Below are 24217 nucleotides of genomic sequence, written 5' to 3'. Positions count from 1 at the left end.
CTGTTGCAAAATTATGTCATCACTGAGTGGAGTATTTATAAGCTGGCCTTGAGTGTGCATAAAGCATCAGTATCAGACTTTATTTTTTTTTTTCTTGGTAGAAATTTGTGGAAAGAAGTGTGTTTGTGTTGTCTGATTGAGACGATCATTGGTGTCTTGCCACAATGTTTGAAAATTACTATATGGGGGAGTTATAGCAAAGCAGCAGTTGTGACTGACTTTAAGTAGAACTCACATGCTGTACCACATTTATGTCTGGCATTTGGTTTATGGACTTTATCTTCTTGTCTGAAAACTTCATGTGTAGCCACTGGTGTGTACTATTAGGGAACACCAGTCCAGTAATCACTTGGGATTTACTGAGGCATTTATGAGTCTTCCTTAAGACCAGCTTATGTAAATGTCATCAGAAACGTTTCTTCCTTTGAGGGCATCAGATTCTCAGTTGATGAGTCTTACTCACATCCCTTTAGTATTTGCGATGGGAGATCCTTTTATTCTTTTCTTTAAAAAAAATCTTTTTAATGTCTATTTATTTTTGACAGAAAGAGAGCACGAGTGGGGGAGGGGCAGAGAGAGAGGGAGACACAGAATCCGAAGCAGGCTCGAGACTCCGAGCTGTCAGCACAGAGCCTGATGCGGGGCTCGAACCCATGGACCACCAGATCATGACCTGAGCCGAAGCCGGACGCTTAACCAACTGAGCCACCCAGGTGCCCCAAGGAGCTCCTTTTGTTCTGTGATATTCAGGAATTTCACTTGTACACTTGTGTCCAATCATGTTGCTGGCTTAGCTATGGTCACATGGTTCACTGCCGAGCTATTGGCAGGACGGATTCCCAGAAAACAGGACAAGAATGGGGCAGACACCCAAAAACATGTATGGTACAGATACGATTTGAGAGCCCTCATACCGAAAACTGTATTTGCCCTTTGTCCTCAAGTCTCTGTGCAACTGGATTCTTTTAGAATAAGGAGCACGGTAGCATCTTTACCCATAATACTGTCCAGTATGGGTAGTAATAAGTAGTAATAAGGTACTAAGTATTGTGGCATGTTTTAAACCATTTTGTCTGAATCTAAATTTTAGGATTTAAGTAAAATTGAAGTCTATTTATTTCCTGTAATTCTAGCAACAGAGTAATTAAAAACATTTTACAAATGAAATCATACAGCATGAAACAGCATCCCTTTGTCTTACGTGGCTAAAACTAAGATCCCAGAATTAACAAGTACCGACTACTTACTTGCACATCCAGCGAGGGCAGAAGGACGAGGACTCCATGTCTGCAACATACATCAGCTGGTGCTGGGCAAGGTCTGCTCACTGTGCCAAATAATGCCAATTATTCTTTGGTAAACACACTTTTATTCACTGAGGAACAGTTGTTTGCCAACGTATCATACAATTATATAGTGAATGGAGAACAATAGATGCTTTGTAGAAATATTTTTGAAACAAGTAAACAGCAGACAGTGCCTAGGGAAAGGGCCCCAGCTCCAGAGTGTCTGCTGATATGTGGTATTTAGCAAAGTGCAAGTGCACATAGGGGCTTGGTGGGCACACGCAGTCCACACAAGTAAGGGTGCATGCACCTTACCCCCCGGCTTCCTCATGCTCGTGCCAGTGAGAAGAAAAAACTCACCATACAGTGGTTGATGTAATGTTTCCCGAGATCTTGACTTGAAAGGAATATGAACATAAGTGTAAATTTTTCAAGAGGTCAGAATCTGGGCTTCGGGCTGACTTGAAACAAAACAGGGCGGAGGTAAAATGCCTTAAGAGCTTCACAGCTCACGTAGGAAGGGACGATGGCCATGTCTTCCCTGAGCAGCACCACACAGAGTGTGCAGTATTTTCACCAAACATCAAAAAGACTCACGTACCATGACAAATTGCTTTTGTAATTTACTCTGCCTGGACGGCCCTGGAGTCCTGTCAGGGAGTCTTAGGTGAATGAGAAGGTTTTTCTCCTCGCATTGCAAGGGGCGTGCCCCAGGCCCTCCTGTCAGACCTGATGAGAGCAGCGTTCAGCTCTCGTCCTCTCCCTTGGTAATTTATTATGCCATATTTTCATTCTCCAGTAGTATACTGTGTAAACGTTTAACGTTTAGCACAGGCATCTCTGTTAAGAACAAGATAGGATTCAGATTACAAAGCAATTTTACGAAATTTTTATGGCTCTCTTTGAGCTGCAACCCTCTGACCAGAACGACTGCCTTCAGTGAAAGAATTGTTTGTTTACAAGGCAATAAAATTAATCGTTATTGCTATTTGATGGCTGTTAGAACTAAAACCTAGGTCTCTCTGAGTCATGAGGCATACTTAGCACTAGATCAGTGTTTCCCAGTGTCTAGTCGTTTGTATACCACCTGTATTACCTCCTCTATTTCTGTGTAGCACCTGCATTATTTATATAACATCCCTTAAATTATTTTTTTATACTAAACCAGCCTTATTTTAAAGGAAACTTTGTGGGGCGCCTGGGTGGCTCAGTCGGTTAAGCGGCCAACTTCGGCTCAGGTCAGGATCTCGCAGTCCGTGAGTTCGAGCCCCGCGTCGGGCTCTGTGCTGACAGCTCAGAGCCTGGAGCCTGTTTCAGATTCTGTGTCTCCCTCTCTCTGACCCTCCCCCGTTCATGCTCTGTCTCTCTCTGTCTCAAAAATAAATAAACATTAAAAAAAAAAAAAAAAAAGGAAACTTTGTGACCTCCAGTAGAAAAGCACTATCATTTCATATGAATAAATGGTCACCATTAAGATAAATAAATGAAAATAAGAGTGCTGCCACAATCTCATACATGCCCTTTCCCGTAGAAGACTAGGGCCTAAGGCCATACCTTAGTGGGAAAGAGGGGCCTTGGCAGGTGTGACAGAGAGAGCCGTGTAGACGTGCAGCATCCAGCTGAGACTTGGATGTTGGAGAAGACTTGTAAAGCATTGAAAAAGGAATAAGGTTTTCAGTCTGTAAGTCTGTGATGTGCCTCTGAAGTCACCTGGGGCGTCCCGTGGTGGCAGACGCCTCTGCACCGGGCCGCTAACCCAGAGAACCCCTGAGACTGTTCCTTCACTGCTGCCAGTGAGCCGGGCAAATGCAGGCACAGTGAGACTTACAAGTTGTTTATTGCGCACCCAGTGAAGGTGAGCGTAGAGAATGGTGATCGGACATGATGCCTCCTGAGAGTGGAACCAACATGAGTTGGGGAGAAGTTGAAGGATGGGATAAATCGTCTCTCAGCCTATTTGTTTCAGGCCCCCCAACCTCACATTCTGTGTTCAGTTGTCTGCTTACTTGCAGGTAAAACCTAGTTGGAAAATCATATATATTAAAAGGGGGGAAAAAAAGAGTCACTTTTGTTACAGGCTATGACTACATGCAAAAGTTCAATGTTTCCACTTTAAAAACTCTGAGATATTTTCCTTTTCTATAATATATTTATTTCAATGCCTTTTTTTTTTTTTTTTTTTTTTTTTAGAAAAAGTAGCAATAGGCGCTTCCCTAAACCCTATGAACACATCTCCCAGCAGTAGCCCTATTGAGTTCAACATGAAAGACACCAAGGCCTTTACTCCAAGACTAAAATGTGAAACATCATGTCTTTTCTGGAGTCGGTGCTCAGTAGATATTTGAGAAGTACATTTGTGAATTGATTTTTGAAATCCTTTCCTGGACAGAGTTGTTCCCGTGTCCTGCAGCTACCTATACCATCAGGTGCTGTCATGAGTGGGCCTGGTGGAGGCATCAGAGGCTCAGTGTTTGCTCACGGGACGCTGTCGTCTGTGATGGTGGTGAAGGTTTGACACTCCCTGGCACTGTGTCTGTAGGGAGGACCAGGCACTGTCCTCCCTCTGTGCCCCCCGAAAACTGACCTGTGCGGTGCTTTGGTGGGCTCCATTGCCTCTGGTTCCTAGTTGGGTCCAGCAGGGGGAGCGCCTGAGCCCAGAGGGCAGGAGTGAGGTCGGGATCCTTATTTTCTGTTGGATTTCTCAGCTAGGCAGTGGCTCTTAAAGGATGGACGCAGCTCCTGTCATGCAGTGCCATCCACCTGCATTTCTGTTCCAGGTTTAGGCACTCACCCTCTCCTCTGGCCCCTTCAGGCCTTGGGGTGTGACAGAGCCTGCCCTACCCAATTCCCCTGTGTTATTAGCACAGGGGACTGTACTGTACCTTGTGGCTTTCCTGCACCCCACCCACTTCTGTGTAAATCACCCCTTTATTAAATTTCCCTCAAATTACCATAATTCGAGAGTGTTGCCTGCTTCCTGCTGGAACCTTGACTGATAAAGTGGGCATATGCAGATTTCTTTGCAATACAGCCCCAAGCTGACTGGTTCCAAATGGACTGACCTCTGACCTCAGCTTTAATAGCAATGTGTTGTGTACCAGAATGTTCCCCAAACTTGAAGGCGCTTCAAGATCAACTGGGGAGGTTGTGAAAATGCAGGTTCCTGGGCCCCAGCCCTCTACCTCCTGGCTTAGGAATGCTGAAGATGGCTCCAAGGCCCTTGTCACTTTTGACGTTTTGCACACTAGACACAGAATATGATAAATATGTGACCCCAAACCCAAGTGGCCTTCTGAACAGATAACTGGTTCAAGGGCAATGGACCCCTGCCTTTTGTGCCATGTTTTACTGTTACCTGAAGGTGAGACAGAGAAACACTTAATGGTTGTAAATATAAATTCTCCTGAAAAATACAGTTTAATGAGAGAAAAAAAAACTAAATCTGAGAGAGGGGAATAACTGTTCTGTCAACTCCTTGTTAACCACAGTGAACTGATGCATTAGCTGGAATGGCCAGATTCCTCCTGGCTCCGGTGCAGGATTTTGAAAAGACCATTGCCTTTTATCCAGGAGGAAAGCCTAGTATCTGTTTTGCTATGGACCATGGAGTTCCTCACCATCATCTGTTAAGAAAAGAAGCTTATTGACTACCAAAGTGTGACTCAAGATAATGAAATATAATTCCCTAAATACTGGACACTTCTTACAAAAAAAAAAAAAAATTAAAAGTCCTGTATTAAAGTAAATCCTTTCAGTAGAACACTTGTTATTTATAAGCCCATGAAATGCTTAGTCAGTCCTTGTCAGTGACCATATTCTGAAAAAAGTATCAGCATTCACAGTCCCAAAAGAAAAGTGAGATCAGGGCTCAAGACCCTGAATAAAATGGTATCGTGGACAATGGGGAGTGTCCAGAAGACACAAGTTCAAATCCTGCTTGGACCAAGGGGTCCATTCTCCTAGTTAGGCCTAGTTAGGTCATTCTTAATGCCCCCCAGAGTTACTTTGGCCAGCATTCAGGAGCCAGGAGTTACAAGTGCGTGCAGTTGGGTTTCATCTCTGAACACAAGGTGCTCAAAAAGGAGATAGACTGGGCAGGCTTTGTGTTTTCTAGTCTTAATGCTGGCACTAGGAAGCCCCCAGGCCTGCCCTGGTGACTGAGAGGGTAGCTGCAGGCAGGGGCAGAGTGTGGGGACCATTTCCTAGTAGACAGAACACCCCCATTTCCTATTCCACTCCATTCCACTCTGTCCTTCCATTTTCCCCTCATCCACAGGGTCTTCAGCTGCCATGAGAGCTGCTGTGGGTTCAGAAAAAGGCAAACGGAAAAGGCTAGAAAAAGCAGAAACACTTTAGAGGAACTGCTGTAAGAACCAGCAAGAGGTGGGACCAGCCCCATCGTGCCTTTTTTTTTTTTTTTTTTTTCCCACACAGGCTACTTTTTTTCACTTCAATCTTTGGATGGCCTACAATTCGATCATTTTAATTTGAGGTTATAAGTGACCTTTAAGAAGGAAAAATTGCTTCAGGGGAGGTTGATGACTCATGAAATGATCAGTGGCATATGTGCACGAATTAATTTGATCCCATTTCCGAGCCTGGGGCATGGCGATTGTGATTGGAAAGTGGTCAGTAGACAGTTTGGGTACCTCTGGGAGACCCAGGTAGGATATGTGGTGATGTGAAGCTGATGGCAGGACTAGAAGGCAGTAGTTTAGGAGCAGTGAGAGAGTTAGGGAGAAAAAAACCCCTTACCCACAGGGAGTCTTTTTCCTAAGACCCAGAAGTCGGGCCAGCAGTGGTTTTGTGTAAGGCTGATTTGGTGGGGCAGCCTGGACCCAATACCACCAACAGCAGCATCTGTCATGTGTGGGATTGCCAGATTTGGCAAATAAAAAAAAAAAAAAAAAAAATACAGGATACCTAAGTAAATTTGAATTTCGTATAAGCAATAAATAATGTTTTAAGTATAAGTCTGTCCCAAATTATGCAAAATTCAGATCTAGCTGGATGTCCTGAATTTTATCTGGCGGTACTCAAAGGGCCGAGCGCCTGACATTCAGCAGTTCCGTGAGAAAGATGCTGTTGGCTTCACCTTAGTGATGGGAAAGCCGGGGCTAGGAGGGATTGTGTTTTACAGCCTCTTAGCTGATGGACAAGCCTCCGGAAGCTGGTGTTCGTAACCCCAGGACCATCCGTGGAGAATGAATGCACTGTAGTCCCAGACAGTGGGCTCACAAACACACTCTGGGCCCTCTGGTGTTTATCTTGGGGTGGCAGAAAGGGCCCTGGAGGGAGGTGAGGCTGGCAGAGGGCTCTGCTGTCTGAGATGCTCTTCCAAAAGGTGTGGAGAGCTGGGAGGACCGAGACCCCAGGAGATGAACCCCCGGTAGGGTTGGGTAGAGGCCTGGAAGGAACATCAGAGTCTGTCTATCCTTTTTATTTTATAAGGCAGCTGAGAACTAACAAGGTGAAGTGACCACTCAGGTCACAGAAAAGAAAAAAAAAAAAATCAGTGAAGCTGGTAGCAGAATCAGGTTTCCTAAGTCCTGAGATCTTTCCACTACATGATGCTGACACAGCAGATTCTTCTTCTCCAGCCCTCCAAGTTTCCACACAAGCACGACTTTATATGCTGTACCCACTTGGGCCAACCTGGTGGGAAGGACTACGTTCTGCTTATGAGTCACTGCCCTCATTTTCTTTTCTGCTGGTATAAGAACTGCCTCGGTAGCCCCTTATTACCAAGAGGCTGGGTTATGTTTTATATCCCAGTTAACAGGGACCAAAACCAGGGACCAAAACATCCAGGTTGTGCCATTCACTGCATTAGATGCTATTTGGGGCAGGTATGTATGTTTCCAAAATCTGGCTACTCAGTAGAATGAAAGAAGAACCTGAAGTTGTGCTTCCTTCAGGCTTAAAAATACCTATTAGTGGTTTTGCGATGAATCACATTTATTCCTGTTTGGACTGAAATATGATAGGGGAATCATCAGCAGAGGTCTGCTTATGAGCTCCCCGAGCCCTCCACAGTGCCCAGCTGGGGAGAAAGATATGCTCAGGGTAGAGTGGAGTGGGCAGGGTCTCTTTTGACTTAGGGAAAAGCATCACCCCCACATCCTCCAGGGACTGAGAGCTTTATGGTAACAGGAGATGTAGATGTTCCCCAAAGCCTGACTTTACCCTGTTTTTGTTTTTGTTTTTGCTTTCGTTTCTGAATCCTTAAGCTTGGCCTTCCCGTATTTTCAGGACCACAGTGCCTTTTCCTGGCTTTTCAACACATGGAACAAGGGGCCCCTGGGTGGCTCAGTTGGTTAAGTGGCTGACTCATGATTTTGGCTCAGGTCATGATCTCATGGTCCATGAGTTCGAGCCCTGCACAGGCTCTGTGCTGATGGTGCAGAGCCTGCTTGGGATTCTCTCTCCCTCTCTCTCTCTCTCTCTCTCTCTCTCTCTCTGCCCTTCCCCTGTTTGTGCTTGCTCTCTCTCTCTCTCTCTCTCTGTCTCAAAAATAAATCTAAACACGTGGGAATGAAATGTACTTTTTAAGTTTATTTGGTTTACTTTAGCAGCTTTTGATGTAAACTGAGGATATGAGGATAAGAATACTTCAGTGAACCAGTAGCTGTGTCCACACTGTCTTATCCTCTCAGCAAATTAGCACATGGGAAACTATTTAGAGGGGAGAAGGTCATTTTATGGGAAAGAAGATGCTTTCCCTCTTCTCTATTCATGTGGTTTGCTCCATTCCTGCCATGGCGGATATTTGCAACGTTTTCTTGGAAAGCAAAGTGTCCCACATTAATGTTGCATGGCTTCTTTGGGAAGCTGAAATTCCACATGCTCCTTCACAGATTATTTTTTCAAATAATTCCACAGATTGCACTGTTTGCTGCAGAAGTGAAATTATCCACAGCACATTGTTGTTTTGTTATCTCAGGAGTGATAATGTTCAAGGTGAACCAGCTAGAGCCTTAGGCGGACACACCTGTTATTCAGGTTCTTCCATAGCCATTTACCTCTGTGGCCTCCACCTCCCGTACCCACGCCGGCCGAAAACATTGTGAAGTGGGTTACTTTCCTCCCTGATGTCAACAAGAATCGTGCTTGACCATTTGTCGATGGGAGAATGGGAAACTAAAAAGCTGAAGACTGATGAGACTGGCCAGGAGCTGGTCAGCTTTGTAAACTGTGGTCCTCAGTTCAGGGTGGCTTGAGGATAAGAAAGGCTCTTGGACATTTATTAATGTTACTTGTTGACTTCAAAAAATGATCCACAGGGTGAAAGAAACCTCATGTCCAGAGTCAAGGCACAAACGCAGCATCATTTGGAAAAGGAATTTTTTTAATGAAGCCCAAATATTTAAAGTGATTGAATGAATACTTTTGAAACAGCCAAATTAATGTGTACCCCTGAAAGTTACCTGATTTAGAAAATCTGAAAAACTGTGAATTAACCCAGAACAGTGCTCAGAGGACGAAACGGGAGTGTGTCCTTGGAACTCCCAGTGGCCTCCGAAGGTCAGTGGGAACTTGCCTTTTTGAGGCAGATGGTGGATCCGGAAAACAGTTCTCAAAGCGGATGGGGCTTTTTTCTGGAGAAAAGTGGGTAAACAGCTAGGCTCCTTAGTTGTCATTTTCCTTACTTAGAGGAACTTCAGCTGGATTCTGGTCATCTTCTGCAAAATTTTATAGTTTCTTAGCCAAGAAAAACATGTGTGGTTGAGAAATCTAGGAGTTTTACCCAGTTTCTTCAAAACCCACTCTGCATTGATTTTGGCAGATAGTCACTGGTTAAGCATTGCATTGGTAAGTTAACTTGGCACGCGCGTAATGTCTGGAAGGCTAACTTGGTATCTGATACTTTGTTCTCTTCACTTGCAATTTTTGTAACGGGTTCATGTTCTTCTAGTATGATCTGGACCACTGGAAGAGACCCCCTCAGTGTTCTGATAATTTGTAGCGTGAATGAGGCCATTCCCAGATACGTCTGAGTGGCTGGTATGAAAGTGCTGTTGGATTTTGGTATTCATTTCCCTAGCCATCAAATTTCTCTCCGTATAAATATTCAGTTAAACGACACATGATAAGCATTTCTAAATTGTTTTCCTGTATTCCATACAGGCAGCTGTTAACAGGAAAAATGGGGAGCTCCCTTGAAAGGCTGTGTAACCCTGCATATAATGCACACAATGTGTGGACCCCTGCCTCGGTTATGGCGGAAGTGGTTTACAATGGAATGCTTAGATGCAAAGCCCTTTAAATCCAAAGTGCTCCCAAAACTACCAAGGTGACCGCTGAGCTAAACGAGCAAGGTGCTGCCCTGTTGCTGCCAGAGCCTGGATGTTAACATCAGACTTGCTGGGGCTAAGAGCAGATGCCCCTTGCATCTGTCACTGTGTGTCTGGTCTTTGATGCTGTGGTGTCTTATTTGTTGGCAGCGATGTCCTCAGTATCAGTGAAGCATTAGGATAAAATGTAAGGAGGTGTAAGGTGACTTAAGTATGGAACAGCAAACTCTGAAAACACTGAAGACATTCTTGGATTAAAATTTTAATATGTTCTCTTCCTAAAAGATGGAATTTAGGCATTTGCAATTTATACTTGACTCTGCCTTAGCCCTCATGGCATCCCACCCCATCCTCACAGGGTACCAGTCATCGGCATTTGGTTTCCCACGAGAAGGTGTGAGAAGAGGCCTGCAGGCCTGGGCAAGAGAGGGTTAAATCCGAAGCTAGGTTTCCAGAAATTCAAGGCAGAGCTCTGTGTCACTGCAAACCAACCTATTCATTAGGAATCCTGCTGCATCATCCCTGGAACTTAAATTCCCATTTCCATCTTGGTGGGTATTTTTGGAAGTCAATGAATAGTATTAACTTATGCTCTGGAAAAAAAAAAAAAAAAAAAAGAATGATCCCGTGACAGATTTAAGAAGCACGGTTGCAGTCGTTCCCATTTTAGATTATAGTAAATTCCTTCTGTGTCAGGCTCGCTTCTTGTGAGTTTTCTCTTCCTCCATCATGCCCATCATCCCTTGGGTGAGTCGTGTCTGTCCCTACTGCTCCGCTCCCACATGCTGTGCCCTGGACTTCTGCAGAGCCTCCAGCATGCCTCCAACCAGCCGGAGAGCCTTCTCTCTGCCACCTGCCACCCACTGCCGGTCTTCTCCACCCTGTGGTGAAACCTGGGCCTTATTTTCAGCTCTTCTGGGGTAGTGTGTCATTACTTGGAAGAAAATTAGAAAGCATTTTACATTGCTTATTATAAATCGCTAATTGAAGCCCCACCAAACCCAAGGAATTTATTCTCTCATTGATGTGTGCGTTACTCCCATTAACATTTATAAAACTGTTTAGAATCAAAGAACCAGCAGGAGCCCGTAACAGAGGATCCATTTTGATCCTGCTTTACAAAGTGACTCATACCCACAGGGCATCAACAAGCATTTTAAATATGATTGTTACAACTTCTTTTTAAGAAATAGAGCAATTACTGAACATGTCATCATAGCACGCTCAAGTCCTTTGGAATAAATGACAGTTGCCAGTTGTACAGCCTTGCCCCACCCAGGCTAGACGTTGCAAGCGTTGTCTGACGTAGGCAGTATCTGCGTTGAAGATATAACCTCTGGCTGCCGCTCCTGCGTGCTCCCCTTCATCGGGGGAACCGCTGGAGCCTTTGGGACTCAGCATAACAACCCTGGACAAGGCGCCAGAGCAGCGGGAAGGGGAGAGAGAAGTAATAGAGGTTGCTTGCTTCATCTGAGCCATTTGTGCCCTGCCCTACCTGTGTGGTTATCGACAGCTAACATCACTGAAATGAACAGTTGAGAAGTGGTAGGATTTGGTCCAGATATTTCTAAAGCTGTTGAAACCCTCCGTTTACCAGTCCTTACTATGGTAGAAGAAACACAAAGAATCGGAAGACGTTGTGGAAACAACTGAAAATAGCCTTAACCTTTCACGTGAAATTCACACCAGGTGTTAGAACTGTGCTTTCTCTCTCGCTGAATGTATTTGCACAGTGCTTATTTGTTCGTCTTAAAAGCCAAAAAGGAGAGCCTTCCAACGTGCCCCATGTTTAGGTCTGTGTGTTTCACCCTCTGTCTTCTCTGCTCCTTCCCTGCCTCTTCTTCTGCCTGTAATAGGGCATTAATTAGATGGACATTCTCAGTGTTTGGAAAACGAGTTCAGTTTGGATGGGAGAGGAGAAGTATTTTCCTATTTATGTCTGATTTGGGCACCCGTTCAGTACCCTTTAGTCTTTCTTAGAAATTTGTGTTAAATTTTATAACACGTAGATGAACACTTGGTTAGCCTAAATGTTGCTCTTTTAAAAGTTAACTTTATTAGGTTTTGAAGTGCTGGCAATAATTGTATTATTTCCCTAAAGACCAGCAGTGTCTCACCTAGTTCTGTCCTTGGAATGTCATCAAACCTTGTAAGAACTTTTTGAGTTTCCTCTGCTTTGGTCTGAGGTGGAGAAACAAGTTTTCATTTCTGTAATTGTTAATCTAAGATATTCGGAGGAAGAAAAATACAGAATATCCCTTTAATCACAGAACCTCAATTCTAACCCCCCTTAAAAAAAAAAAAAAAAAAAGAATAAATACACAGTTTCCAAAGGAAGGAAGCAATGCTGGCTATTAACAGGTAGAACCCATCTGGCACTGAATAGAGAGAAACAAGCCCAGAATGCTTTTTATTTATTCTTCACCACAGCACTGGGAACTGGGTCAGGATTATCCTTGTTTTACAAATGAGGCGGCTGGAGCTGGGGAGGCCAGGCCAGCCTTTCTCAAGGCCACAGATCCCGGCCCAGAAGAGGTGGGAGGATTGAGGGCAGGCCTGCACAATTACTGCCCAGCCCTGCCTGCTGCTGGATCTTGCTCGAGTCGGGGTGTGTAGGCTCAGTGTCAGCCCGATGGGTCACTTGTTCCCAGAGACTCAACTTGACCTTCCAGTACCTAACAGGGTGCTTAGAGCATGACAGGCACTCAATAAATGCTTGTTGAATGAAAGTATTGTCAAAGCCAAGTAATTCATTATAATTCATCATCACATCCTTGTGACTACCCTGGCCACTGCCAAATCTGTTTTGAAACCTCTTTGCAGGTGAGTAAAAAATATTTTTTTCTTTCTTTCTTTCTTTCTTTCTTTCTTTCTTTCTTTCTTTCTTTCTTTTTTTTCTTTTTTTTTTCTTTTTTAATAACATTACCAGAATTTGCCATCTGTGCCACTGTGGCCAAAGGCCTCCGGTGGCCAAGACCATCAGCAAGTCAGAGATGTGCAAATGAAGATACTATATGCAAACTTTCTCTTTGACTTAAGCTTATTTCTAATGGTTCTTTTTTCCTGACTTTAAAATTGAACTCACGGTAGAAAATCGGGTGAGCTGTAAAGAAGAAAGTTAAAACATCTCTTAATCACACTGTATTGAGAAAACAATGTTAAGCCGGTATTTTTTTTCCCTCTTTTGTTTCGAGGATGTGCATCATACATACATTTACATGGTTTTGATCCTGATTTTACTTAATATTAAATTGTGATCATTTTCTCATTAAATAACAACTATAGAGTTTTACATTGTACATATAGACATAATTTACTTAAACATTCACCATCCTATTTCTATGGAATTAAATTTCCTCACATTTGATATTACAAATAACATGTATTGAATGTTCCAGCATCTGAATATTTGCTTACCTCCTTGATTATTTCATAATGAAAAAAATCAACAGGCTTAAAAACATAAAGTTGTTGTGCATGTAAAATCCTAAATAAAATTAAAGACAAACCATAAGAAAAATATTTGCCGCTAATATATTTACATTCTTTGCACTCCGTGCTCTGGTTTCCTTTCACTCAGCGTAATTTTCTCTCACATTCTCGTGACCAGGCTTTCAGTCTAATTTCTTAACCATTGTACTGGTATCTCATTTGGTTTAGCTTACGTTCTTCCAGTTCGATATTTATTTCTTTGCTCACATGCTTAATACCACGTGACAGTATCTATCCTGCCCTGGGACTACCCACGGACTGTCTGAACGTTGTCATTACATCCGCCTTGAAAGTCCCTGAGTAACCTGTGTACATCTCTCTTGAAAACAACTTAAAGGGGTGCCTGGGTGGCTCAGTTGGTTGAGCATCTGAATTTGGCTCAGGTCATGATCTCACGGCTCGTGAGTTCGAGCCCCGCATCGGGCTCTGTGCTGACAGCTCGGAGCCTGGAGCCTGCTTCCGATTCTGTGTCTCCCTCTCTCTGCTTCTAACCCCCTCACATTCTGTCTCTGTCTCTCTCAAGAATAAATAAACATTAAAAAAATTTTAAAAAAAGAAAACAACTTAAAAACAAGTAAATAAATTCAAACTGCTGTGTACTATGTCAAGCACTAAAGGGGACATTTTAAAATATGACCTAGCCCCTGCCATTGAAACATTTCCAGTCGGCTTGGAGACTCAGCATGCCCACATGATAAGTAAACCTGGTGGACACAAGAGATATTGAATACAATTACCAGAAATTTCTATGTAGTAAACCATACCCACCTTCCTTTGTTTTCTACCATTTCTTCAGTTTCATTGGCCTACACCTTTAACACACCTAAATCTCAACTCCTCGTGACCCTGCACATGGGGTGATTTCAGTCACTGTGCTGTGGTTGTATTTTTAAAGTTTTATCCAAATGTTCACCATGATGGCAAGAATTCTGTTTTGTTCATTATTGTATCCCTACCCCTCAGAACAGGGCCTGGCAGGTGATATGTGTTCAGTTGGCATTTGTTGGACATATGAACAGAAAGTATGCATCTTTTTTCTTCAAGCAGAGATTATCGGCAAACATATATTAGGTTGACAATAAGTATGGTCGGGCCAAAGGAGAGGTTGGGGTGGGCAAGAGTTCTAGCTTAAATGTCAGATCAATGGGAGTTCAAATCCTGGGTCTGCAATTTACCAGCTTTGTAACCTTGGGCAAGTTAATTCATTTTTTCCACACTTCCTTAGCTGAAAAGCGCGGATTAACAGAACCTACTCTGTGGGTGGTTAATAAGGATGAAGTGGGGTCATTTATGTAAAGCATGGCACAGTACCTGGCACATAGGAAGTGTTTGGTAAGTGCCAGCTATGATTATTTACAAATGTTTTCCCCTTCCTTTTGATCCCTTAATGTCGTCACACTGCAACCTGTTCTCAGGGACATGGAAGTACAAACTGATTCATGATGAGAAGTTAATACATCATAAACTTTGGAGTCAGGCCTGGCTGTGTAAGTCACTTAACTTCCCTGCACTTAAGTTGGTCAGCTGGAGACATACAGCTTAAGCCATGCAGAGGGCCACTGTGAGAATGAAATGAAATAATGTACACAGAGTGCCTGTCATGTGCCCAGTAAGGGCTCTTCCCCCTTTTTTGTCTTGGCTCAGTTAGAGCATCCCTCTGTGATTTTGTACCAAGCGTGTATGTGTCTCTCCAGTGTAGTGCTTGTCAATTTATTTTTGACCTAACACACAGAATATACTACATTTTTACATCACAGCCGTATCACATGCATATGTGATTGAAAAAAACTTTTTCTCACCAAATAATACTATGTATGACCCCTATATTGGGTGGCCTAGGCCGCCACACAGACTGAGTGGCTCAAACAACAAAAATGTAGTTTCTCACAGCCTGGAAGTCCAAGATCAAGGTGTTGGCAAGCTTGATTCCCTCTCTCCTTGGCTTGCAGGTGGCCATCTTTGCCCTTTGTCCCTCACATGGCCACTCTTCTGTGAATGTCTTAATCTCCTCTTCTAAGGACACTGGTCATATTGGATTAGAGCCCACCCTGAGACCTCATTTTACCTTAATTGCCTCTTTAAAGGCCCTGTCTCTAAACACAGTTACATTCTGAGGTGTTGCGGGTTAGAACTTCAACACATGAAATGGCAAGGGGGAAATAATTCAGTCCCTAACAGTGCCCTCGATATTTTTCTTTTATTTTATCAAAGAAATGCTAGGCACAACCAAACTGAGTAGGTTTTTGCAGCCCATTATACTGATTACCAGACCGCAGGTTGAAAAAGGCCCTGCTCTAGTGGGTTGTGTGGGTTTAGTAGGTTAGTGTGAAATTGGCACCAGCATTAGGACTTGCATTTGACTGATTGCAGAGAAGACAGCTTCAGAAGCTCAGAACAGAGAGTGAGATCAGAGGGCACAGCCTTCCACAAATACATAACAGTTACCTGAGCTTAGGGCTTGGCAAATCTCTGTAAATAGCCAAATGGTAAGTAGTTTGGGCCTTGTGGGCCATATAGTCTTTGTCAGACAACTCTGTGGTATCATGACAGCAGCCAGACACAATAGGTACACTAGTGGGTATGGCTGTGTTCCAATACAACTCCATTTATAAGCACTGAAATTTGAATTTCTTATAATTTTCACATGTCATGAAATATTCTTTTCATTTTTTCCCTAAGAACTTAAAAATGTAAAAACCATTCTTAGTTCATGGGTTGTGTAAATGTGGGCAGCGGGCCAGATGTGGCCCACAGGATATAGTTTGCCTATCCCTTCCCTGGCTGATAAAGCCAAGTCATTTAGCTAAAGAGGCTCTCAAGGAATTTGGCCTGGATGGTTTTCTTCAGTCCATGTAAGTGCTGAAAAATCTCTGTGGTTACTCATGATAAAAGATATATATCTAAAAAGCAAGGGTTTTGTTTGTTTGTTTGTCTGGTTTTTTTTAACCAGAGGGATCTCTATCTGGGGGATGTGGAAACATTCTTAAAGTGCCCACAAAGTCATTGTCAGGCAGCAAAATTAGGAATAGAATAAGCACAGAAAGTCTGCACAAAAACAACAGAGCTTGAATCTAAAAAGGAGTCTCCTTTGTGAAGTTGCTATTGAGGGAAATGTAGTGGCCAGAGAAAAGCCCAGGTTTCTTCAAGATGGTTGGAGGATAACAGCTCCAGGGCCCTGGTCCCCATGCTTTCCTCTCAGTGTGAGAGTGAGTGAGGTTTCCTTCCTTCATAGGAGCCCCACATCCTCCAGAGTCTTCTCATGCGGTTTCTTTCCCCACTCAACATGTAGGCCATGGTGGGTGTGGCCATCTTTTACTTCCTGTGGGGACTGCCTACAGCCTCGGGATGCCATGTAAGTGCCCAAATAAATCTCCCTCCCGGAGGATCTGAGAGAACAAAGCTGTCTGAGAAAGCCAAAAGTCTGACCATATGGTTTTTTTGCTCCAAGGGATTTATTTCAGTGGTAGCTAGAGCAGTTGTACAGAGCGTGTGTCGAATGACGATGAGCTCTCCTCTCACCAGGCACTGACCAGAAGGGGGAGAGGGCCTAGCAGAAGATGGGGGGTGAGCTGCCCCCAGGACTAGGCGACAGAATCCTCTCTCCAACCGTATGATGCTGCTGCTCTGAGGTAGGTCAAGACTCTACCTGATGACCATGGACATTGCACAGTGGGAATCTGAAGAGCCATAGAAATTGGCAAAGGCTGGAGTGGTGTCCGGGGAGTTATTTTCAGTATTTTAGACGGTCAGGGGGAAATTATACATTTATCCACAACCAGGTTGCGAAGGCAGACTCAACTGCTGTGGCTTCCATTGGCAGGAATGAGCTAATCTCACGTGGTGACTCTGGAAGGGAAATACTGAGTGCCACAGAAAGAAAACACCTTTATCCCCAAGACTTTCTCGTTTAGGGATTCTTCAGATGGTAAACCAGAACCAGGACCCAGAAAATTGTTTTTTTAATTGACATGAAAAAAATGGTCTTAATATCTAAATTTTTGCTTTAAGAAATCAGATAAAATTAAAATGATTTGTATTATTTTATTTTGGAAACTGTTTGCTTCATTCAATCCCGACATACGACAATGCAAGAGCTTTGGCATGAGAGTCATCTTAAGTGAATAAAAAACACAATTTAATGAAATGGCATTTTTGAAGCTTTTAGCAGAGCAAATTTTTAAATTATCTTGCTTAAATTAAATTGCTGTGCTGTCGTCTTTCAGTACTTATAAGAGCCCTGTTTTGTTTCTGGTTTCACTGCATTAACCACCAAGATTTTTTTTTTAATTGATGTATAACATTCACACAGAAAAGTACAGAAATTAAGTGCACCGATAACTGATTTTTCATGAAGCGAACATTCCTGTGCAAACAGCAGCCAGATGGAGAAAGAATGTCCCCCAAATACCTAAAGCCCCTTACACCCCTTCCCAGTCCCTAACCACACCCACTCCAAACGTAACTGATAGCATTATTTCTAACAACATTTCAACAACATTATTTCTAACAACATTTCAAACAAATTTTGCTTGATTTTGTTTATTTTGTTATTTTACTTGGTGTAAATAAAATTGTGCTACGTAATCTTGTGTCCCCCTTAACATTGTATTTGGAAGATTTCTCCATGTTGTTATGAGTCTGTTCATTCTCATTGCTGTATAATATTGTATAACTATACCAAAATTTATTTAACCCTTCTTCTATTATACATGGGCTTTTATGTTGTTTCCAGTGCAGGGCTATTACAAAGAATACTGCTAAGAGCATTCTTCTACATGTCAATGGGTGAGCATGTGTAACATTTGTGTAGGATAGATTCCTTGATGGAGAGACCTTGAGTTCTAGGATATGGGTGTGTTCAGCTTTCAGATACTGCGAGTTTTCCAGTGTCTTTACACTCTCATCAGTATGTATGACAGTTCCATTTATTCCATATCCTCACAAATGTTTTTGTTGTTTTAGACAATGCATTGTGATTTTACTCTTCTTTGATGACCAGAGCAGCTTTTAATCTGTTTAATGGCCATTGGGATGTCCTTTTTGGTGAAATTTCCTCTCAAGTATTTGCCTGTTTCTTTATTAGGTTGTCTACCTTTTCCTTATGGATTTACAGGAGTTCTTTGCTGGATTTAACATCGCAGTTAACTTCCACTGTGTGCATGCCTTTTGATTCTGATGTCATTTGACAAAGTCATACTTAATATAGTCCAAATTATCATATTTTTCCTTTACGGTTAGCATTTTCTTGTGTTCTGTTCTTTAAAAATCTTTACTTCTCACAAAGTGTGAAGCTATTCTGTTTTCTTCTTAAAGTATTATTTTACCTTTCACATTTGGTTCTACCATCCATGTGGAGTTCATTTTTGCATGGTATAAAGTAGAGGTTAAGAATAATTCTTTTCAGGGGCACCTGGGTGGCTCAGTCAGTTAAGTGCCTGGCTCTTAATTTCGGCACAGGTCTTGATCTCACAGTTTCATGAGTTTGAGCCCCACAGCAGGCACTGCACTGTCAGCAGCTTGAGATTCTACCCATCTCTCTCTGCCTTCTGCCACCCTCTCTATCTCAAAGTAAATCAAACTTTTTAAAAAACAGAATTTTTTTCAGAACATCTAGATGGCACAGGTGAGCATCCGACTCGTGATTTCAGTGCAGGTCATGATCCCAGAGTCACAGGATCGCACCCCACATCAGGCTCCACACTCGGTGCTGGAGCAAACAACAAAAATTATTGTTTCAGAAGTTCCGGAGGCTAGAAGTTAAAAATCAAGGGGTGGGTAGGGCCGTGCTCCCTCTGAAGGCTCTAGCGAAGAATCCATCTTAGCTCCTTGGCACTCCTTGGCTTGCAGCTGCATTGATCTGATCTCTGCCTCCATTCCCACATGGCCCTGTTCCCCTCATGTCACCCTGTGTCTAAATTTCCTTCTTATAAGGACACCGGTCATATTGGATTTAGGACCCACCCTAATCCACTCTGACCTCATTTCAATGAATTATATCTACAGAGATCCTATTTCCAAGTAAGGTCACCTTCTGAAGTACTGAGGGGGTTAGGACTTCATTGTATCTTTCTGAGGCACAACCCACAATACCCAGTGAACCCAACACCACTTATTGAACTTCAGCATCATCTTTGTCATAATTTAGATGACTCTTTGTATAGGTCTATTTTGGGACCTTCTTTTTTCTTCTGTTGGCCTATTTATCCTTAAACAAATGCCACACTGTCTTAATTACTATTATTTTATAATGAATTTTGAAACTGATAAAGTTTTCCAGCCTTGTTGTTCTTCTTCAACATTATCTTGGCTTGTGGCTCTTTGCACTTCCATATATGTTTTTGAATCAACTTGTCAATTTCCACCTGGGGAAAAAAAACTATCTTTTTTTTTTTTTTTTTTTTGCATTGAAGATTCAGTCGGGGGGGGGTACTGACATCTTAAAAAGAGTGAGACTTCCAGTTCATTTACATGCATAACCCTCTATTATTTAGGTCTTTAAGTTCTCTCAGTGTTTTGTGTTGGATTTATTCCTAGTTATTTGATTTTTTTTTTTTTTTGGATGGAGATTTGTTTTGAATAAATAAGAAGTAGAGGAAGAGAAGACAAGCATCTGCTGGGTTTCTACTTTCACTTCACACTATCCAGGAATTTTCCCGAATTTACCAAGCATAGCAGGGCTAAGGTTTAGGTTGAGGTGTCACTGACTCCAAATATGACCTAGGCAAATAGATTAGCTACTGCTTCAAAAATGCAGTTTCTTATGAGAGGTGAAATCCTCATAATGTGGGGTCCTGGGTGGGTAAAATAGGTCCTTGGTAGAGAAAAGGTAGAGGTGTTTCCTTACCCATGTTGCCGCATGGCAAACCTGTGCTCGGGCTAGAAGAGACGGAGACAAGAGGCTGGATGGGAGTTGGGGACTAGATTTGTGATTTTCAGTGTTCTTAGAACATTAGGGTTCCATGGAAGTGCCAAGTGGGCCAGAAGGATGGCCCAGGTGGTAGCATTTTGAGTCCTTTTACCCTTGAACCAAGACTGTTCTGTTCTACTTTCATCTAATATATTGGCATTCGGTATCAACCTTGAAAGTGTGTGCACGTGTATGAATTCAGAAGGTTCTTGTACTAAAAACGTAGCACTAAAACTACTGGACTAGATATTCTTCAACATTTCATTCATCCTTAAGATTCTGGGCTTATAATATTGTAGGCAGCCTACACTCCAAGGGCTCTACACACATCATTATTAATCTTGATCTTGGCAGTATTGTGATACTGTGTGCATTTCACGGACCTTCCCAGGAGCCACTGCACAGTATCTGTTTGGAAGGTCTCAGGAGTAGTAATCAGGCAGAGCTCAGGGACCTGTCCAGCAGCCGTACCTGCATCATAAGTTGTTCAGACTCTGGACAGCAGATCCCTAGAAACAGCTTCATTTATAAGGGCAAGGCAGAAATAATTCAAGTATACTACAAAACAGTTTCTCTTTCTACCTGACATCTAAGTAATGTGATCACCTGAAAGAAACTCATTGCTCATTCTTTAACTCGTTAAAGAAAAGACATGATTATTATAAATATAAACTTCATTCCATGAGTCTTAGAGAATAGCAGAATCTTTTTCCTTCTGAAAGTCAACTAATTAGTTATTCCAGTGGCATTTATTTCTTCCCCATCTTCAGCTAAAAGTTTAAACTTAATAATTCATTATTATTATTATGAATCATATTATTACTATGCTTGCTTGGGGTTGATGGAGATTACAGGGGGCAAAGGGGAGCCCTAAAAGCCCCACCCGAGCCCTCCAGCCATCCCTTTGCTTGACTCAGTCCAACCATTTGTGCCGTTAAGCCCAGAATATATGCCTTTCTAGTCTGACTTCAGAGCTGGCCTCTTGGGCAGCTGAGGGTAAACTCATTTGCTGGTTTGGTGGTGCCCTGCTCACAGGGAGCCTCTGATTCCCTGAGCCAGCCTTTCGTAGTTCTGCCTTCCTGCCCTCTTATTCTGTGGTCAGTAATGTCTTTCTGCTGGCCAAGTGCCTTCTCTGCTCATCTCTTTTTCTGTCTGCCTTCCTCCTCTTTTCTTCTGCTCTTTACTCCCCCTCCAGCAAATAATCAAACAAGCAACAACCGAGCCTCAGTTGAGTCTCCCCAGCTCATTGGAGTAAAGCCAGAAGAAATAGAGCCCCGCAGGCAAGGGAAGCAGATGGGTCAGTGGTGCCTTCTCAGAGCACCCCTCCTCCTCCCCCAAGGGGAGCGAAGGCCACAGTAGTCATAAAGTGGGTTTGGTTTCCTAGGGAACCCTGTGTTTTCTGGTTCCCGTCCTCCTCCCTTGTGATTGGGCTTTGTGCACTGGCTTGTTTAATGCATTATCCCGCCATTTGGAACGCTTTAATTTTTCAGACAATTGACTTTAGACTCGCAGAGAATATTGGAGCATGGAAGGAGTCAGGACTGTATTTGAAATCTATTGTTATCTTTGTGCACAGGCTGCCCAGCTTGTACCTCACGCTGTGCAGGGCAGCCACAGCCACAGGAGAGCTATGGAGGGGAGGGGAAGTCACTCTCCCTGCCCCCACATTCTTTGCTTTTGACAATAAGACTCAGCAAAGACTCATACAGTTGTTTCTTAGTAAGGGGGCTCCACAAGTGTGTGCTGGCTTATCATCAGCCTCTATTGTCTAGAGGAAGACTTGGAATCCCCATTGGAGAATTTATATAATTGGTCACAGAAGTGAACTAAAAAGGATAAAGTCCTTTGAATGCAACAAAATGACTAGAAGTGCCTCTTCTGTGCAAGGCATTGGGCCAAGCAAGGTGCCAGTTGTTCGAAGATAAATTTAGAGTAGGTTCCTGCCCTCAAGGAGCTGTCTCTTTCCCTTGCAGTAGATGATATGGTAAGTTCTATAGGAGAGGTACAAATAGAGTGAGATTGATTCTAGTGGAGGAAATTGGGCAGGAACTTCAGGGAGGGATTTATATTAGAGTTGGGCCTGAGGGCAGGTTGGTTCTCCATTCTTGCAAGTGGAAGTAAGAACACATAAGAGGGAAGAAACGGCACAGGAAGGCCCGGGGAAGGGGCAGATGCTGGGAACAGCAAGTGCTTTGGTAAGACTGGGCATGAAGGAGGAAGAAGAAATGGAAGATAAGGTTGAGGTGGGTTTGGAGTAATGGTGGCTTTAGGTACAAAGTTGAAGAGTTTGTGTAAGTCATCCGTGTTTTGTTTTGTTTTGTTTTTTTGCAGTGCCACCAAGCCCTGAGGTTCTTAGGAGGTGGCTCAGAGGCACTGCAGGGGCAAAGGTCCAGAGGAACTCCCCTCTTCTCCATGTTGTATACTGGAGAATCGTCTTTCTTTTCTTTCTTTTTTTTTTTTTTAAATGTTTATTTATTTTTGAGAGGGAGAGAGAGACAGTGTGAGCAGGGGAGGGGAAGAGAGAGAGAGAGAGACACAGAATCCGAAGCAGGCTCCAGGCTCTGAGCTGTCAGCACAGAGCCCGATGCGGGGCTCAAACCCACGAGCTGTGAGATCATGACCTGTGCCGAAGTCGGAGCCTTAACCGACTGAGCCACCCTGGCACCCTGAGAATCGTCTTTCTTTAAAGAGTATTCCACTTTAAGAAAAACTGAAACCCATTGGTATACGCAAAAGGGAGACACTCATTTATCCAGTCAGTTAACAAATATTTATTATGTAACTTCTACATACCTAGCCCTGTACTAGGTTCTACTGAAAGATCACTGAAGATTTCAAACCAGTCAGTAGCATGGTGGCAAGAACCACTGGTTAGCATCCTGAGTTATAATCCTGCCTCTGCCACCTACTATTCGTAAGACCTAAGGCAAGTCTCCTGGTCTCACTGGGACCAGTTTCTCACCTGGAAAATACAGCTAATAAGTCATTCCCAGCTGGGGCATTCTGAAACTGACATGATCAGAGCTGTATTTCAGAGCTTTCATGTGTGTCCGTAGAGTGGGAAAAGGAGACACCAAAGTCAGGCCAGTTAGGAGGTCATAGCAAGAACTTCTGTGAGTCATCCTAAGACTCTGAGTGAAGACTTTCACTCACTCATTCAACAAACATACAACACTCAACGCCAGCCACTGTGCTAAGCATTGATACACTAGCAGTGACCAAAACGAGGTCCCCACCTTTAAGGTACATTATATTTAGGAGGTAGCATGGGTGATAGATCTAGGGATATAGTTTAAAACACGTGACAAGGGGTAATGGTTGGGACTATGGAAGTATATGAAATACCAGGGAAGAGAAGGCAAAAAGCTTTGGGGGAGAAAAAGAGATCTGAGGTGATAGAACATACAGAAAATTCTGTGGAAACCCAACTAATATTCACTCCACGATAGAAAGCACGTTCTTGGGGTTGCCTGGGTGGCTCAGTCAGTTAAGCATCCAACTCTTGATTTCGGCTCAGGTCATGATCTCACAGTCGTGAGTTTGAGCCCCGCGTCCGGCTCCGCGCTGACAGTTCTGGAGCCTACTTGGGATTCTCTCTGTCTGCCCCTCCTCTGCTCATGCTCTCTCTTTCTTTCTCGCACAATAAATAAACTTAAAAAAAAAAAAAGGGAAAGAAAGCACATCTTTCATCAAGCCAACATGACAAACCCATCCCTCAAAATATCCTGTTGGGGCTAAGAAGCTATAACACAGAAGAGATCATGTCCATTTAGACACCCACTTCTCCTTGACCACATCACTCCTGTACATGAAGCAAAGTTACACCAAAGCCGTATATGGCTTTATATAAGAGCAGATCTACTTGGTTTCCTCAGAAAGGTCTTAAATAAGTACCAGTGGTATGTAAAAATGCTAAGAGCAACTGCCTAAGCTCCTGGCCCCTCAAATCTTTCTCTAGACCAGCTGGCTCTTTTTTACTTTCCCCCAAGTTATTGGAGTGGATCCAAAAGCAGATTCTGAGATCCTCCAGCTTTTCCTTATTTACCCTGCCAGTAATTACATGTCACAGGTTGTCTTCCCTACTGGAGTCTGAGGCTGAGCAATTAGTCTCCCATTGTCTTTACAGGAAATGACATCCATGTGGCTTCTGGGGAAAGCAACTGTTGACCACTCTGGCTAAAATAATTTGGAAAGTGTTCAGCACTTCCTCTGGTTGATCATTTAAACTGGCTGATTTA

General features: G+C 43.1%; 1 protein-coding gene across 6 annotated transcripts in view; it reads left to right on the top strand.

Annotated features, from left to right (window-relative positions):
* The window catches only part of FYN (FYN proto-oncogene, Src family tyrosine kinase), a 214327-nt gene that overhangs the window by 66942 nt on the left and 123168 nt on the right, over positions 1–24217 (top strand). Inside the window, exon 1 of one of the 6 annotated variants that reach the window (XM_045499309.1) lies at positions 12204–12403. The exons of the other annotated variants lie outside the window; for them this stretch is intronic. The gene's annotated coding sequence lies outside the window, so the exon portion shown is untranslated. Of the gene's footprint in view, positions 1–12203; positions 12404–24217 lie in introns of those variants that run through there. 6 annotated transcript variants of the gene reach the window in all.

The sequence above is a fragment of the Leopardus geoffroyi genome, chromosome B2 (assembly GCF_018350155.1).
Source record: "Leopardus geoffroyi isolate Oge1 chromosome B2, O.geoffroyi_Oge1_pat1.0, whole genome shotgun sequence".
In the NCBI taxonomy this organism is placed as follows: Eukaryota; Metazoa; Chordata; class Mammalia; order Carnivora; family Felidae; genus Leopardus; species Leopardus geoffroyi.
Note: the sequence above shows the minus strand (reverse complement) of the source record. Positions and strands in the feature narration are given on the sequence as shown.